Below are 19353 nucleotides of genomic sequence, written 5' to 3' on the forward strand. Positions count from 1 at the left end.
TTTAAGTTTATATTCTAGTTGGAAAATGGCGGCTAGTGAGCCTAGCTTTAGAAAGCTAACGGTTGCACAGATTGTCACTCAGGTTACTTTTCATGCCATTGTGAGCTTCCTGCACATAGTGTTGTTTTTGTCCTACATTATACACCGGAGGTCTAGCTAGCATCTAACCAGAAACAAGTACATCCATTTTTTTTTTTTAGTAAATTTGAATCTTGGCACATGATAATTTACTGATTGACTGAGTATCATCAGACTTCCATCAGACAAATCACAGATGGGACAAAGCAGAAACTGTTGAAGCTTAAGTGATATACCAAAACGTTTCAGTACTCATGCACAAATCATTTGAATTTGAGTTCAACTTTAGCTTTAAGTTCAAGTAAAGTACATGATATGTCATTGCCACAAAGCTGTGGCTAACACACTTATGTTTAGCAGTTATAATGTTAGCCGTGGTCTTCGGCTTAGTTTAGCATGTTAGCACACTCATTTTTGCTAGTTAGCACAAAACACAGAGCACTAAGGCTGAGGCTAATGTTAAGGTCATTAGTTTAGCAGGTATATAGTCATAAACCAAATATTGGACAAGCTAATATCTTGTTATCAGAATTCATACTGAGTGTGTCAACCTAACTTTATGGAGGACTTGCATTGTTATCTGTAGAGCTATATGGTAAAGAGAAAGAACAAACGCCACAGAATCTTGTGTCAGGAACTCTTTTTAGGCAGCGCACATTTCAACTTTGATAATCACCTGTTACTACCACCATTCTCCAGCTAAAATGTCACTTGTCTTTTGGCAGCAAGCAGTGTCAACAGTTGAGTTTCTATCCATAAAAGAGCTGCTGGCTGGATTGCATTAAAGGCAAACTGAAAAAGTGGCCTTTAGTCATGTGCTACCAGCTATGTACTTACGCTGATAAGCCATTCTCCATTAAATAGCCTCAGATTTTTGAAATTTCATTTGGCTTTGACATTGTCAGCATATAATAGAAAACATTATGACAATTCAACTAACTAAAAAATGGTAGCAAACTGTGCAGAATGTAAAGACATGAGTATACTTTTTATATATTTTGTAAAGAACAATGTTTATGCTAATGTCCACCAATGCTCCATTGAAGCTGAAGTTTGTGGCATGTGACTAATAGTTTATCACATAGACCTGTCTAAATGAGTCTATTTATGTCAGTACATTTGGAGGTTTTGGTTGTAAATGATTTTGGATGTTGACTTTTTCTATCACATTTCTGTACAGCTAAAGCACAAACTCAAACATTCTTTCTTTTCTTAAACACACACACACACACACACACAGTCTTTTAAGCAATACTGTAGATTGTATTCAGGCTTTTTACAGACGTTGTGAGGAAATGACCAGAGGTTAATGCGTACACCTGCTCGTATTTCTCCTGCCCTCCTCCTCTTCATTCTGCCTTTCTCTTGCCTTCCTCCTCCTCCTTGTCTTTTTTCCCTCTCGCTCTGTCTCCCTCTCTCTCTCTCCCTCTTCACTCTGTGTTAGCCGGTTGCCAAGAATCTGGGGAATGCAGGATTGCAATGTTCTGATAAAGTTTGCTTTGTTCCCTAAGTGACCTGAGTGAGAGAGAGTAATGGAGAGAGGGAGAGAGAGTGGTACCCATAAGTCTACACAAACACACACACACACACACACAATTCACAGACATGCGTGCTTGCAAATGAGCATCTTGTTATTCTTGAAAACACATAGAAGTGTGTAGGCAGTAAATGTAACGCTACACACCGTGCTTTACATTACACATACATGCAGATCAAACACACAGTCATATAATTAGACCCTGTACTGTAGGATAAGTAGCATTCCTGAAGCATTATCTTCGCCCCACATTGTCAAACCATCCATTAGTGTTTTCAGAATGAAATGCCTGGAGTTAAGAGCATTCAGACAATCTGGGACCAGAAGTCAATGGCTCTCAAAGCTCCCAGGGGTTCAGAAGACTTAGCAGTGATTTGTAATTTGTTTTGTTTGTATCTTTAAACTCAATGAGGTCGTCTGCCTCTCTGTGGGGCCTTCAGTGGAGATTGATGAAATGATACTAACCAATTGGGGCACAGATGTCAAGCATATGATACAATACTAAAAAAAGTCCACTTACTTTAAGTTAAAAATAAAGCTTTAAAATAGAATTTCCCGGTTGTAAAGATGTTTTAAAGATAACCATTCATAATGTATCACCCATTGGCTGGGCAGGAATATGTCACTGTTTTCCAGTGGCTCACTTAAATGTGATGTCAGCGTTGTCAGATATATCCTCTCGGAAGAGCTTTTTCAATGAGCACAGTTTTTGGTTGATGAACATGGTAACTCTGTGAGGCCCAAAATAGGGAAAAGATATGTTATAAATGTAGCTGTTTTAAAGCAGTTGCTCTCACACACAAACAGAACTGAAATTATGATGCTAAAAATGAAATCCTACGTTTTCCGTTTTGTTTTTATTGTCTTTTCACACAACTTGTGCTTTTTAACAAAAGAAGAAGAAGAGTGTTTCGGGTGCACATGGTGAGTTTCACTAACTGGTAGTGTGTTTGAGTGAGGATCATTTACTTACAGGACTACTAAATCTTTATTATATATCACCTTAATCTGTCACAATCAGATGACTTCAACCTGTTGGGATGATTCAGATCATTTCAAAATGACTATTAGACACAATGAAGTCTTATAATGTCATTGAACTCAACTGTCCAAAGCCAAGCTACCTGAAAGTTATGTCTTGGGTGTTTAAGATGCAATAGAAACATCAGATTATGTGTAGGCTAATGTCAGGAGGTAAGAAGGATAATTTAATTTAGTTTTAATGCATGTTGGTTAAAAAGAGGTGCTTACCTCACAGTAGCTTGACACTTCAGCTCTTTGTTACTGGAGGAGAAGGAGGGAACGAGGGGGAGAAATGGCATTCCTGTCTTTATCTCAGCGCAGGACACACATGTGATTACATGCTCTCTTGCTCTTTCATTCTCCACCTCTATCACACATACACTCTGACCCACTCTCTCTCGCTTAAACACGCACACACACACGCACAAAGCCACATTCATGACCGTGCTCACAAAGACCTGCAAACTCTTACGCAAACACATGTGCCGCACTGGCTTTCTTTAAGTCTCACTCACTTTTCTCTTTCACTCTCACACTCTCACACTCTCTCTCTCTCTCTCTCTCTCTCTCTCTCTCACACACACACACACACACACACACACACACACACACACACACACACACAGAGTATGTTATCATGACCAACTTGTGGGGCCCATGCCATCCTTGCAGCATTCAAATTAGTCCAGTCACACAGCAGAAGTCAAAGGTGTGTGAGGGAAAGTTTGTACTATAAACAGAGATGGGCAGTGCAGTTTATTTGTGTGTGTGTACGTGTGCATGTGCATGTGTGTGTATAGCAAAAAAAAAGTTAATGAGAAATGTGGAGGGAGAGTGAGAGAGCAGAAGAAACAGGAAGTGAGCGTTTGGGTTGGGGGAGCAGGGTCAGAAAGTGCACTATGGGAGTCCTCCACATTCATTTGCGTGTGAAGAAGTAATTAGATGTGTGTGTGTGTGTGTGTGTGTGTACGTATGCTGAGCTGTGGGAGTGTGTATGATGGCTAAACAGAAAGGCTGAGTTGTGTTTACATGGTAAATATGTGTGTGTGTGTGTGTGTGTGTGTGTGTGTGTGTGTGTGTGTGTGTGTGTGTGTGTGTGTGTGTGTGTGTGTGTGTGTGTGTGTGTGTGGGTTGGGAGTTAAGGTTGTGGAATGTCACATGCTGATAGAATGCTTACTGGACAACAAAGCCGGTGAAAGAAAACATAGTGGAAACCATTAACTATGCTGGTCACTGCACAGCACTAGTCTGCACTGTAAAACAGAAAGAATGAAGCCACCCCCCCTAACACTGTAGTATGTGTGTGTGAGCAGTGCTTTGTAGGCCTTTGTAGAAACCAAATGCTTATCGTTTTCAGACTTTGCCTTTGCATTTAAGTTGCAAACATCAAAAGTGTGAAATGTTACGTTTATCAATTCATCTGCAGAAACCTTGACTATTGCACCCTCCAATGTGTGCATGTTTATCTTATTTCTTGTAAAAAAAAAGAAGAAAAAAAAAAAGAAAGAAAAAAGTTGCAAAGTACAACTCAAAACAGTGGTGACTTTTCCACTTAAATGTAGCGCAAATTCCACTTGATGCCCATTCCCATCCACAGCCTAATATGGGAATATCTGGAATTGGGTCATAAACAGCTGGGGGCACACATTTTTCAGTTGGAGGCTGATGAACGATTGCAATAGAAGTGGGCACAACATGATGATATAATTCAAAGAGTGCCAGTCAATCTTCAAACTGTGATGATTCTATATTGAAGGTTCAAGCACTAGCTCCTTAGCTTCATAGACTAGCTAAATTCCTAAGTGCTAATCCTTTTGGTCCCCATCCCTTTAGCTCCAAACATGACCAAACTAAATGTTATCTAGCTACCTTATATTAACATGTCACTCCTAGCCTAGCTGCTAGCTAAATTGACCGTTTCAAATTAGATAGACACGTCAAATAAAAATACATACTTGTCAGCTGAGACCAGTGTCAACATAGGGGAAAGGGTCTTGGGTTAAGGACTAATGGGACGTTTATGGACTTTCAGTGACGCACAGCACTCTGAGAAGATATGAATTATGTTACTGAAACAGACAGATGTATAGCCTCACATTATAAAAGCACAGTTCCTCTGATTTGTAAAGGACAGCACCAATATAATTTTACATCCATCCTGTTCTTTGTGTGATGATGGATTACACCTCTCAAGAAAGGAGCTGGTGTCTGCAAGTTTGAGAATAAGAGCAGACAGTAGAAGGACTGGCAGTGTTACAGACAGGAGGTGTCAGCTGTAGAGGAAAGTCACTGCTGTTTCTTTTGAGTTCCAAGTTGGCAGCGGGACAGAAGCTAAATTTTTCCAGTAGAGTTGTGTAATACTTCCATTCTTGTATTTTTGTTAAGGTACTCAGATGACGGCATGCCTGTGCTCCAAGAAATCACGTTCATCACGTTTACATGATTTAACTTCACACTCTCACAATCAAATATTTCTCAGTACAGATGAAAGAAATCCACCAATCTGGGTTTGTTTGATCATTGATCCTCAAAGTTAATCATTACTTTATTTGAAAACCAGATTTCAAGATTCTGTATTTGACTCAATTTAAAGTTAAAAGTGACATTTTTCTAGTGTTTTGTAGGCATAGCTTTGTATGTGTGTGTGAGTGTGAGTGAAAGTTCATAGGAACTTCATCCTTTCCAGGCCGGTTGGCAGTCAGGGCTACTGTAAACATCCTTGACTGGAAGCTGGTGTTAGGTCCTGGGGCTTTCAGTCGGATGTTTGCAGCAGCCAACTGCTAGTACCATCACTAGACTTCAACTGCTGTATGCTGTCACATGATGTGTGTGAAGCTCACTGAGGAAACTGACACACATTGTAAGTCTTTCCGTTTTAAAGAATGGTTATGAAAAAAAAGACAGCATAAAAAATGGTTTGGTTAATGGAAAACTACAGCTTACGGTCCGGATCTTATTTTCGTCACCCTGTCCATTGGTTCTGTTAGTTATTCATCAAAGTAATGGTTTAGTTTTTGAAATACAGTGACATGACTGTTTCCTAAGCAGTCAGATCATACTGTATGCTGTAAAAAAAAAGCTCACAGTTTCAAAACAGCTACCACATTTGGAGGTAAAATTGATCGATATTAGCGATATTAGCAAGCACTAATATCGTACAACTACAGTGAATACGGTGGTTCGAAGTAGGCAGTTTGGTTGTAATCTTTGGTGGATGTCTACAACAAACAGTTTGGGTAATAATCTTACTCTGCACCTTCATTCTCTCCTTCAAATAAATTTGACTAAACTTCTGGCTTGTGTAAAACCTTTCTGATTGACGGACCACTTGTTTTTATTTGTTGGGTTGCCATAATAATAATGGCATATTCTGAGATCTTAGCGATTACATACAATATTATCATAACGAGTTTTGGACAGTGAGTAGTGTGATTTCTTTTCTGAATAACAAGTAATGTAGTAGTTAACATTTGTTACCAAGTAGTGTATAGGATTACAATTTCAATTGCGGTTACCGGGTTAATCTTGTTACCTTGACGTACCTTGAATTGAGGGTTGACTTGTTTGCAATCTTACAAGTAGTTTGATGGAGGGATGATATCAGTTTGGTTGTAGTGTGTTCAGCTTACAGACTAGTTCAGCATGTGTAAGCTAAGTGCAGAGGCTGAGGATGAAGGGGATGTAGTTAGCTGCCACCAAAAGAGAAGAAATGCAACTCTCAGTAACTCACCAAGTTTTCTCTTAAAAGTCTCTCAGACATTTGAAAATTAAAGGCCTAAAATGCCCAAGAAGTTTATATAATTATTCATGTATAGTGCTCTACATTGCAATCATGTGGATTACAATTGAAAGATTTAAGTTTAAGTCAGTGGTTCTAAACCTTCTTGGTTGTGAAAAGTGACGTTCATTGCCCCAATCACAGTCTCAGTAAAGGCATCTTTTATAAAGTGAGAAAAGACACAAGCTGCATGGCTGTTAGTGACTAAAACTTCTAGTCAGTCATGGGGGATGACTCGGTTCATCGCAAAAGTAAACATGCACCAATGGGATGAAGCAGAAATCATAGAAAAATCTGAAGGGAAGGAAAGTGGTGTGAGTCAAGGGAGAAACAACATGATGTGATAACTGTCTCCGTTCAGGCCATTTGGTTCCCAGTGGATGGGAGCGGCTTCATCCTCCCCTGAGAGTTGAGGATGGGAGGAGGGGAAGGGAAAGGGGAGAAGACGTGTAAAAACAAAAAAGATGAGTGAGAAGGATAAAGGGAACGAGGGCCAAGGTGGGAAGAAAGAGAACGAGAGCCGGGATTTGAGTTGAGGATGAACTTTGGGGAGAATCCGAGGCGAAAATTATCATTGCTGAATGGTTTGGTTTTGATTCTTCTCCACCCTCATCAGCCGGAGCTGAGGGAATGTGGGTGTAACATACACTACAGGACCACAGACAGGAAAGGAAGGAAGGAAGGAAGGAAGGAAGGAAGCATTCTAATATTACAGACTCTCCCACCCCCACATTCATCATACCATGAATGAAAACATGCTGTGCCTCTAGCAGTTTCTATCTAAACAGTCTCTGCGTTCCTTCCTTGGTGCTGGAAAACCCAGGAAATAGACAGTTCAGCTCATAAAAGCTCCTGTACATGGAAGGAACCAATGATACCAAGCAACTTCTAGATGATACAGCAATTTACTTATTCAGTTTAAAAAAAAGGTAGGGCAGAAATCTCAGGTGGACTTTTAAAAATCCTGGCATTAAAACTCAACACTACCTCTGAAGTATGTTAGAATGCATTGTAAAGCTTTCCCCCCCAAAATTTGGTTCAACTGATCATTGAAGTACAGTTTATTTAATGACCTCTGAGCTCCAGGAAATGTAAACATCCTACACTCTCGGCGTCCGCCCCCTGGTGGCCGGGAGTGGGATTGTTTGCACTGCCTGGCTCAGCAACTCAACTTTTGTTCTGTACTGTTCTGTTCGTTTCAATGTATAATTAGAAAACATACTTACACATGCATAACATAATTTACTGTGGCTCGAATCCTCCATATATCTATAGATTAAACCATTGACACACTGCTGGTTGCAAGAGAAGCTTTGGAATATGCGGACAAATAAAAACGTAGTAGTATTTCATGGAGTAGGTATATTTCTACTTACCTAATAAAAGTTTGATCCTTTTTTGTGGCGTTTCACCCAGAACCAGCAGACCTGCAGCAAAAACTGTCACTACTGTTGGCTACAGTAGAGAGGAAGCTCATTGTATCATTATGCGGAAACGTGCATGCTGAGAAAAAAATGATATAATGATGAGTAATACAAGGTCTTATCATCCCTACTGGTTTTCCATGTTATTTTTTATCATGAAATGTTCTTTCTGTGTGGTATTAAAAAGGTCTTTAAACGTCTCCATATTAACTTGATGAACCCTGCAGGAACCAGATGAACAATGAATAATGAAGCTGGACATTTGACTTGTTTGAAAGGTGGTTTTCTGTCTTTTAACAAGCCTTGAAAATAATTCTGATGTCTGTAACACTATTGTCTGATCTCAATATGAACAAACATCTAGTTTCCTTTAGATAAACCAGACTGGCCTCACACAGCATTACTGTAGGGTTACAGTCTATTTCAGTGTCAAAGTTTGTCCTGTTAAAATGTGTCTTCATTCTCTGTATGTGTGTCATTTCACCATCAACAGTGTTAAATTCAACTTGATGTAAGTGTCTGGCTGCCTGTTTAAATAAAGATCTATAAAAGTATGAACTGAAGGGTCTGTGCAATTCCTCTGATATCCTTGGTCGGACTGCTGGGGATTGCTCGCCATACGGGACAGGAAATAGGGAGCGGTTCATCTCTGATTGGCTAGCTTCTGTGACCCAGCGACCTCGGTCATGGCTGTCCCACTGGGGCTGGGACACACACACACACTCACACACATATCAAAGTATGTGACAGTTCAGAGAGCAGAAGTCCAGGGAAAGAAAAAAAAGTGGAGTAAATGGGGGTAACATCAACTTACTGTATACAAAGTAACATGAACGTGTATGAAGGATGTTCTTCTAAATGCTGAGAAATCAACAATAAAGAAAAAAACCTCTTAAAAATCAACACTAATACATATAATGCAGGCAGTGTGTGTGTGTATAAGCCCTTCTTGTCATCTTAAATGGCAATAGGAGGAAAGACGTACAGAGGAAGCAGAAGCAGCGGGTGGGGTTTGTGTGTGTTTGTCAGCTATTTTGGAACTAAAAATATACATCTGTAATAAATACGTACACAGGGAGGATGTGGCCGTTTGAAAGTGGAATGACTGTGAGATCAGTTTGGCCAGTGTGTACGCCATAGATCTCACTACGCCCGAACATGATGGAAAGATTGAGACAGACTGCCATTTGAAAACAGCATTTATTTTAGAGGCTGACATTTAAAGGATGTGATTTCTCCTCATGGACACTAGAGGTCATGTCAGTCATGCATTACGAAGGCTTTATGATCAGGACCATGTCAGTCAAATGTATATCTCTCTCTGTATAAATAAGCCCCCTCTTTTCATGTTAATTCTATTTATGTCCACCCAGCTGTTGGCAGCTCTAGGTATGTGCTCATGTTTTCAAGTATTTTTAATAACAATAATAAGAAGAATACATTTTATTTATAAAGCACTTTACATTGGAAAAAAGGTGGGGACTGAATATTGCCTATTTGAGCACATAAAAACTTTTTCAATACTGTACTGTTTATTTTCTATCTATATACCCTCTCTATGTCCCCCAAACAACTTTCATTTTATTCTGATTGGATAATGCTTCTGAAACATCGTAACTTCATATTTTCTTTTGGAGATACTAGGTTTCTGACAGTGACCATAATTACCAACATCAAGAGAAAGGGTCAAGCCTTGAATCGAATTTCTGTATAGCCCGACAACATTTTTTTCATCCATCATTAAGGGCCCCTGGGCACTTACCCAGATTGCCTGAATGGTCGATCCCCAAAAATGACCACCTAGGATCATGTGACTGAAGTTGACGGGAAAAGACTATGAGATTGGGTTGAAAGCTCTGGTATGTTCTTTTTTTGGTCAGCCTATACTTTCTATATTACTGTATAAATAAAGGTTTCTGTCAAATGAATATGATTCATATTTTGCACATCATACTGTATATATTTCACAATTTTAACAGGTATAGTATCACATTGAATACACTTCTCTAATCGCTGTATGTTCTACTGCTGCTATTTTGTCATTTTTATGTTTTTGTGTTTATATTAAGTCTCTATTTGCTGTATCCGATTAATGTTTACTGCCTCAATTATCCAGTTTCCTCTCAGTTACATACTGGGCTTTCTTGATCATTGCACATGTTCAAGGTATAACAAGTTATAAGGTTTTATACAAAGTACTCATTTGATTAAATTGAGTAATTGCACTGTTCACAGTTTCAGATTTCTACTGAATTCATGTGTACTTATGCTGTCATCCTGTACATGTTTCTTTGTAGAAGAGAATGATGTAAAATTTTGGTGACCACAAGATGGTGTTATAGTGTCACATTAATATATTACTACTGTACAGTTTTGAGTACCATCCTGTAATTGTTATGATGTTTGGCTGAACTCGAGGATTAATAAAAGTGATATGCCAAGATATTATTAAGATATATATATATATATATATATATATATATATATATATATATATTAAGATATTACTTGACTGGTTATTGCATTATCTCTGTGTCTCTAAGAAATCTGTTACCAATTGGCAATTTGAACGTTTGTATGTGTGTGTGTATGCATGCATATGCTTGCATATGCAAAAGCAGGGTGTTGATAATCTTCACCACAGGGATGAACCTTCTCTCTGACAGCAGAGGGTCACACTGTGGACCAGCAGCACATTGTAAAAAATGATATGAAGTTCCTGTTTTCTGCACGTCGGAAAGCAGAAGTGGAATCCACCCCAGATCTAGTTTCTACCACAAAACGAAAAGCAGGGAAAGCCCCCGAAACTAAAACTAACCACAGTTTCATCCAGAGGCAGAAACTACCACAAAGGCTGGACGACAATGTCGCACTGTGTCTTTGCAAGATTATATAATGACTGAGACAAATATTGTTTAATATAAGGGTCATCCAAGCTGAATTGACTGAAAGGACCTCAGAGCCAACTGGAAAAACACACAGATATAGCTTTTGTCAAAGACTCGGCTGTGGTTCCCAAAAGTTCCAAAACACACTTGCTGCACAGCTTCATTTTGCAAAGGTCAGCCAGTTTTGACATTTGTCATTGATGCTTAAACCACACCCTAATTATTTTATGTGTTGCAGCTACGCAACTAGCCAACTACAGCCCACCCTGACACAAAAAGGCATGTTAATTTTGACATTCATGTTGAATTCAGCGACAGATGATGATTTGTGATGCATTTCTGGAAAAAAAGGTCTGAACATTATGATAAACCTTTTGATTCACTTGTAGAATTCAGTTTGCAGGTTTACAACTGAAAAAAGACTGGCCACAGTCAGAAACCAATATAGACATTAAGTCATGGAATTTGAATCGAAGCTTGTGAAGCGCAGTTTCAGGAGCGGGAAAAACAACCCAATTACACCCCTTCCGGCTCCTATATAAACCAGCCTAACCCCTCTTCCCCCTCTTTAGCTCTCGTATTCGAGTTTCACGTGCAGACAGTCTCAGTCAAGCTTTCATGGTCATCCCAGAAACAGATCGTACCTCCCGCATAATTGCATTAACAAAACTTGAACGCTACGTTTACAACTCCAAGAGCCAACTCACCACGGATCACGAACTGCAGAGCAACCCGTCCGACTTGACTGAAGATTCGTGTGAAACCGGTTCTCCTCTCCTCACCCAGCAGCAGAACGCAGCCGAGCGTCCCGGCGCTAAGCTGTGCACATACCGGCCTCGTGGAGCAGCTGCTTCAACTCTCCCCTCCTCCGCTGCTTCAACAGTCCAGCTACTTCTCCACAACGCCGAACTCACACGCCTCTGTCCGGCCGCCTTTACATCCACAAACGGACCCGACATGAGCGACCGAACTGCCGCACTCCTCCAATGATTCCTGCTTAGGATGCATTCCCTATCAACCTCAGCTACATTAAACTAAAGCTTCATTGTTTACTCGGCGGCAACAACAGCCACCGGGTTTCCCGCGCTTCCGGGTTTTCGCCAAAGCCAATCACTGCCCGCATCGTCACGCATGACGTCAGAGCCCTGTAGCCCCACGGCCACAGCGCCCCTGGTGGGGGCCAGGTAGTATTGCGCTACTCATTCTACTCACTTGTCAGTATTTATACCAATGGCACGAGACATCAGTTCTGCATTATATGTTATCCATCTCCACTACTTTGTAGTAAAGAATTCATAATTAATTTAGAATCATTTCCACATTGTCATTTTCCATATAACAGTTGCAAGCTTATCGTGCAGCTACTCTAACGTCACTTGCACATTACAAACACCAGGTTGCACATTGCTAGTACATCTAGTCAATCGTCTTTTTAGGCATCATCTGCCATTAAACGCATCGTGTAGCGTGTTACTAACACAGCTTATAACAAATGCTAACCGAAATCTCTCTGTATCGTCCACGTTAAAAGCACCGGATCGCAAGCTACTAACACAAAAGACACAAATACAACTAACCTGAAATTATTTCTTTATCATCTGCACCCCCTGCCGTTTCCCACTACAACTGCAGCGTTTCGCTTGGACAGGGCCATCAGACACTGTGATACCAGCAACCCAGGCCGTTTCCTCACTCCAACCGTGCGCAACGCCTTGACAGGGACATCAGGCACCGGCATGCCTGCGACCCCTGCTGTTTCTTCACTCCAACCGCAGCGTTTCGTTTAGACAGGGACATCAGGCACCGGGATGCCTGCGACCCTTGCGGTTTCCTTACTCCAGCCGCAGCATTTCATTTAGACAGAGACATCAGGCACCGGTATGCCTGCGAACCATGCGGTTTCCTTACTCCAACCACAGCGTTTCGCTTAGACAGGGACATCGGACACTGTGATACCAGCAATCCTTGTCGTTTTCTCACCACTACTGCAGCGCTTCGTTTAGACAGGGACATCAGGCACTGAGAAGCCTGTGACCCATGCGGTTTCCTTACTCCAACAACAGCATTTCGCTCAGATAGGGACATCGGGCACCACACTGCCTGCAACCCATGCCGTCTTCCCACTCAGAACGCAGAGTTTCGCTTACTCGTGGACATCGGGTCCACGATGCCAGCGACCCATGCTGTTTCCTTACTCCAGCCGCAACATTCGCTTAGTCATGGACATCGGGGTCCACGATGCCTGCGACCCATGCCGTCTCCCCACTCGGACCGCAGCGTTTCGCTTACTCGTGGACATCGGGTCCCAAATGCCAGCGACCAATGCCGTTTCCTCACTCCGACTGCAGTGTTTCACTTAGACAGGGACATTACACGCCGGGATGCCTGCTACCATGCCATTTCCTTAAATCGAACAGCAGCGCTTCACTTAGTCATGGACATCGGGCACCGGGATGCCTGCAACCCATGCTGTTTATATGTCCAACCACAGCACTTCGTTCAAACAGGAACATCAGGCACCGGGATGCCTGCGACTCATGCTGTTTCCTTAAATCCAACAGCAGTGCTTCGCTTAGTCGTGGACATCAGGCACCGGGATGCCTGCGACCCATGCTGTTTCCTTAAATCCAACAGCAGCGCTTCGCTTAGTCATGGACATCAGGCACCAGGATACCTGCAACCCCTGCTGTTTATATGTCCAACCACAGAACTTCTTTCCAACGGGAACATCGGGCACCGGGATGCCTGCGACCCATGCTGTTTCCTTAAATCCAACAGCAGCGCTTCGCTTAGTCATGGACATCAGGCACCGGGATGCCTGCAACCCCTGCTGTTTATATGTCCAACCACAGAACTTCGTTCCAACGGGAACATCGGGCACCGGGATGCCCACAACCCCTGCCGTTTTTCACCGTATCTACACCACTTCAATTTCTCCAGGATGTTCGATGTCAACGACCACGCAGTTTACTCATTCCAACCATGGATCCTCGCCTAGTTTGACAGCAGGCAGCTTTTATCGGGGACATCCGGTTCTGGTTGCCGCAGCAGCCTGCTCTAGTCAAGGCTCCTGGCACTGAAGGCTGCCAGCACTCTGCTTTAACCGGGACATTCGCCACCGGGATACCAGCGCCCCCGCTGTCTCCTTATCGAGGTACCAGGATCACCCATATTCGACTTCACCGAACCCTGCAAGTCATCTCTCCCGGGCAGTGACACCGGTATGTCATTGCCACTAAGTGCTACTCCTGCAACTTCATCAGACAGAACCATGCAAGCCAATTTTGGGGGTTCCATGGTGGATGATCGCTCTCCGGCCAAATGGCCAGCTGAGACCACCCCCTTTCAAACGTTTAATGTAACCTACCTGTCGTTCTATCCCGTCACTGCGACCATTCACTATCCAGCTCCTTTCACACGTTCAACGTAACCTACATTTCTTTCTATCATCACTCCGTTCATTTATCAAAGCCCCTTTCACTTGTCAACGTAACCTACATTTCTTTCTATCATCAGTCCGTTCATTTATCAAAGCCCCTTTCATACGTTCAACGTACACGTCGTCTTTTCTCGTCACTTCGACCATTTCCTTATCAACGCCCTTTCATACGTTCAACGTATCCTACACGTCGTCTTTTCTCGTCACTTCGACCATTTCATAATCAACGTCCCTTTCATACGTTCAACGTAAGCTACATATCGTCCTATCTCGTCACTTCGATAATTTCCTTATAAATGTCCCTTTCATACGTTCAACGTAAGCTACACGTCGTCCTATCTCGTCATTTCGATCATTTCCTTATAAATGTCCCTTTCATACGTTCAACGTAAGCTACACCTCGTCACTTCGACCATTTCATTAGCAACGCCCTTTCACAAGTTCAACGTAACACATGTTGTCCTAGTTCGTCACCATAACTATTTCATTATCGATATTAGAGCCTCTCTTCATTCCCGAATTCAGACAAGTGCCTAATCATTCCCTGTCACACAGCACTTTCTCCACGTATCATCGTCGCACCATTCTGAAGGTCCGCTCAGTGTTGGTGGAGGTTTTTGGGGGTCCTCGTTGCCCGGGCGCAGCAGCGGATCCTTCATACGGCCTCCCCACACCGCATCAAGAGCACAAACGATTCATTCAAATCTTGTTGATACATTTGTCAAACGTATCTCATTGGTGGTGTGGTCCTTGCTCGTGAATCGAAGCTTGTGAAGCGCAGTTTCAGGAGCGGGAAAAACACCCCAATTACACCCCTTCCGGCTCCTATATAAACCAGCCTAACCCCTCTTTCGCTCTCGTATTCGAGTTCCCCCACCCCCCCGCCCTCTCTTTCTGTTCTTCTCTCCTTTCTCATAGGTTCCAAGGGGGTCCTCGTTGCCCGGGCGCAGCAGCGGATCCTTCATACGGCCTCCCCACACCGCATCAAGAGCACAAACGATTCATTCAAATCTTGTTGATACATTTGTCAAACGTATCTCATTGGTGGTGTGGTCCTTGCTCGTGAAACAACAGCCATTAAAAGAACACACCAAAACCTTACAGCTGTTATAATCAATATTTTGCATATAAATAATGAATAAAAAAAATAAAAAAAACCTACATTAACTTCCCCACAGACGCTTTTTAGCATCTTTCAGCTCATTGTTTTGTTTTTACAGCCGTGACTCAACTGTTTCGGTTTAGTCTCATTGCTCTTTCAGCACCTTTTCCAGTAATTGTGTGTGTGTGTGTGTGTGTGTGTGTGTGTGTGTGTGTGTGTGTGTAATATCACAGTCAGCCGTGTCTCAGCTTATGGATGGATAGATAGACACAGACAGACGACTGGACAGTTGGACAGACAGATAGACAGACACAAACAGAAAGACAGCCAGAAGGATGGACAGATAGACAGACAGACACGGATTGAAGGATAGACAGAGAGACACATACAGACAGACGGCCAGACACATCAACGGACGGACTGAAAGACAGACAGAGAGACAAATAGACAGACAGACAGACGGCCAGACACATCAACGGACGGACAGAGAGATGAACAGACAGACAGACACAGACTGAAAGACAGACAGACAGACATACAGTCAAACACAGACAGACAAATAGACACAGACAGACAGAAAGACAGATGGACTGATAGACAGTTGAACAGACAGACAGATAGACAGACAGGCACAAACAGATAGACAGAAGGATGGACAGATAGACAGACAGACACGGACTGAAGGATAGACAGAGAGACACATACACAGACAGACGGATGGACAGATAGACATACTGACAGACAGAAGGATGGCCAGATAGACAGACAGACACGGACTGAAAGACAGACAGACGGCCAGACACATCAACGGACGGACAGAGAGATGAACAGACAGACAGACAGACACAGACAGACAGAAACAAACAGTCAAACACAGACAGACAAATAGACACAGACAGACAGACACATGGACTGATGACAGACAGAAAGACAGACAGACAGACGGACAGACAGATGGACTGACAGACAGATAGACAGTTGAACAGACAGACAGACACATGGACAGATAGACAGACGGACAGATGGACAGATAGACAGAGACAGAAACACAGGTAGGTAGACAGACAGACAGACAGATCGACAGACAGATGGAGAGATAGATAGACAGACAGATGGACAGACAGACAGACAGACATATAGACATACAGAGAGACAGACAGACACAAACAGAAAGCAATACAGACAGACAGATAGACACAGACAGATGGACGGACATTAAGACAGACAGCCAGAACGACGGACGGACAGACTGAAAGACAGACAGATAGACAGCGACACTGACAGACAGACAGATACACAGATAGATGGACAGACAGGCACAGACAGATAAACAGATAGACAGACAAGGACAGATAGACTTCCGATATGGTTAGTAACATAAAAGCATAATAACCCAAACTTTTAATTCGAAAGATTGACAGGTGAAAAGGTTTAGTTTTCTTTAAACCCAGAACTCCATTATTAGCCATATTTTTTCTTGATATTATAATATATGTTTATTATATTAAACTCTACTCTCTAACTCTAATATCAACTTTTTCAAATATACATGATGAATGAATATACAGTTACTTTTGCGTTATTTTTTTCAAAAAAGACTTTTTGTTGTCTGCATTTATTTATATATATATATATATATATATATATATATATATATATATATATATATATATATATATATATATATATATATATATATATATATATATATATATCACAACACATGGAGATTCATTTAGAATTGATCTCATTAACATGGACTGTTTGAGGGCTTTACTCTATCATGATCACATTTTTAAACCTAAAAAAAAATCATCCTTTCAACATAGATATATTTACTTTATTTTTAGATATTAATAAAACAATACACAACTAAAAAAACTTTAATTAATTGTAACAGTTGAATAACTTTAAAGATAAATGTAATGATTGTAACCTTTGTGTTAAAGGTTTTATCAGCATTGTTTAACCGCATAAATTACACATATATTCACATTTTTTGTATTTCTCAGTGGCTCAGATTTTAAGATCTGACTTCTTTTGTACCACTCTCAGCTTACCTGACATGTCACTCGATGCCATGGACCGTTTTTTGAGGTAAATGCACCACAAATGTAGAAATACCAACGGATTTCTCTGTAGTTTCAGTTGATGTGAGCTGAAGGACTCATGTGTTCTGTCCCTGTGGATGTGTGGGTTCTAGATCACTGTTGGGTCACATTCTGTGAACAGTGTGCGGAATAGAACTCTATGATGTCATGTACATAATAACAACAGTCACATGTATATAGGGATCATTTAGCAGGGATTTAAAAGCAAAATATTTTCATGAATTTACAAATCAATATCATGTCTGACAATAATACATTAACTAATGAGTTCAGTTTAGTTCAGTCTTTAATGTGTCAAACATACACATCAAATCACACCCATTCATCAATAATAGGAATTAAAAGAAAGAAAAATCACAAAAGGTAACGCACAATAGAAATAAAAACAGTGTGAACAATAGGTTAAGAAAAAAAAAGACAATTCAGAAGGCTTATTTATTCTATTGCACAAATTGTCGCAATAGATTTTCACATTTTTGTCCTGTTTGCCACAGCAGAGATGTTTGATACTCTTCTGCATCACTGCATAATAAAACTGGCACTCCAAAAGAAAGATAGGACTGACAGTAAAATGATGAAAAAAGGTTATTGTTAATGGATTCAAATGCATCTCCATGTTTTAGGTGGCACTAAAATGTCCTTTTATTGAGTGAAAGTAGTGGAGAATGGGTACAGAACATGAAAAATTCAACTGAAGTACCTCCAAACTGTCCATCAAACTGAGCTGTGTTCACTTATTTCAATGAGGATACATCTATAGATTTATTTAAACAGATGATGCAAATGAAATATTTTTAAAGTTTCAAAATGTAATAAAAGACGACTGAACACAACCATGTGGGATTCCTCTTGCGATTATAACCTCCTTCTATGCTTGCATGTGTTATTTTATAATGTAGTATTACTTACTTTTAAATTCACTGGTCAAAACATGTTCATAGCCTAATTCTTCACCACAAGCTAGCTAAATTATCTAGCTTACATTTCCAGCCACACAGACAAACAAATATGACATATTTTTCACTTTGATGTGGAATTGATAAGATTTATAAGATTCTGCTGCATATTCAGCAGGTTCCTTAATGTTCAAACCTTTTAAGTTTAACCAGATAGGTTGTCTTTCTCCCTACTACTACATGGCACTTAATTGTAGGGTGGCATTGTGCGCCCTCTATATCCAAGTGTAGGAGATTTTAAATGTAAACCACATATATTCTGACATCATCTATTTTTTTTTCTCTGCACATTCTTCCTCTTTGTCAAGATCTGGCACTTTCAAACTTGTCTTCACATCCAACCAATACTGACTCAAGGGAGTTCCCCTTTAAAACCACACATACAGTGTGTTGCTGGTATCTTGCTTTAATAATTTAGTGTGAGCAAGTAACATGTGAAAGAAGTGTGCAAATGTGTTCTGAGGGTGCCAATGGAGTTGTCCAATCTTTAAAATGGATATATGTATATACATTTGAAATGTTTTGACCATTTTGCTTTATCCATTTGCAGGTTTTGATTAGCAGGGAGGTGGTAAACTGACATTATGGAACATTAAAAAGCCCACTGACACAGATTTTACTCACTGAGGATGTTTTAGTTCCTTAATGGAATACCCATAACAGAAATATCTATTCTCTCCATCTTGACATACATTTGTGTGAGTTCCTTCTTTATAGTTTGAATGTAGAGTATAAGAAGGAGAAGTGCAGCTCTTCAGCTCTGTGCATCATTACATATGCATCGTTTGTTGGCAAGCACTGTTTAAAGTAACAGAGGTTTAATAGTCAAAGTTTCCAAAGATCTAACTCATTTCAAACAGTCCAGGCTGAATTTGGGAGAATCTGAGGCACAACATATCTTAAAGTTAATATTCCATGTAATGAGCAGCCTTAACAAAAATAGGCTTTTCATGTTTAGTGAAAGAGTTAAATTTGTGTTGGACATAGGCAGATATTGCAAACTCCTCTCTCTAGTTA

Source organism: Scomber scombrus, chromosome 12, assembly GCF_963691925.1.
Source record: "Scomber scombrus chromosome 12, fScoSco1.1, whole genome shotgun sequence".
NCBI lineage: Eukaryota > Metazoa > Chordata > Actinopteri > Scombriformes > Scombridae > Scomber > Scomber scombrus.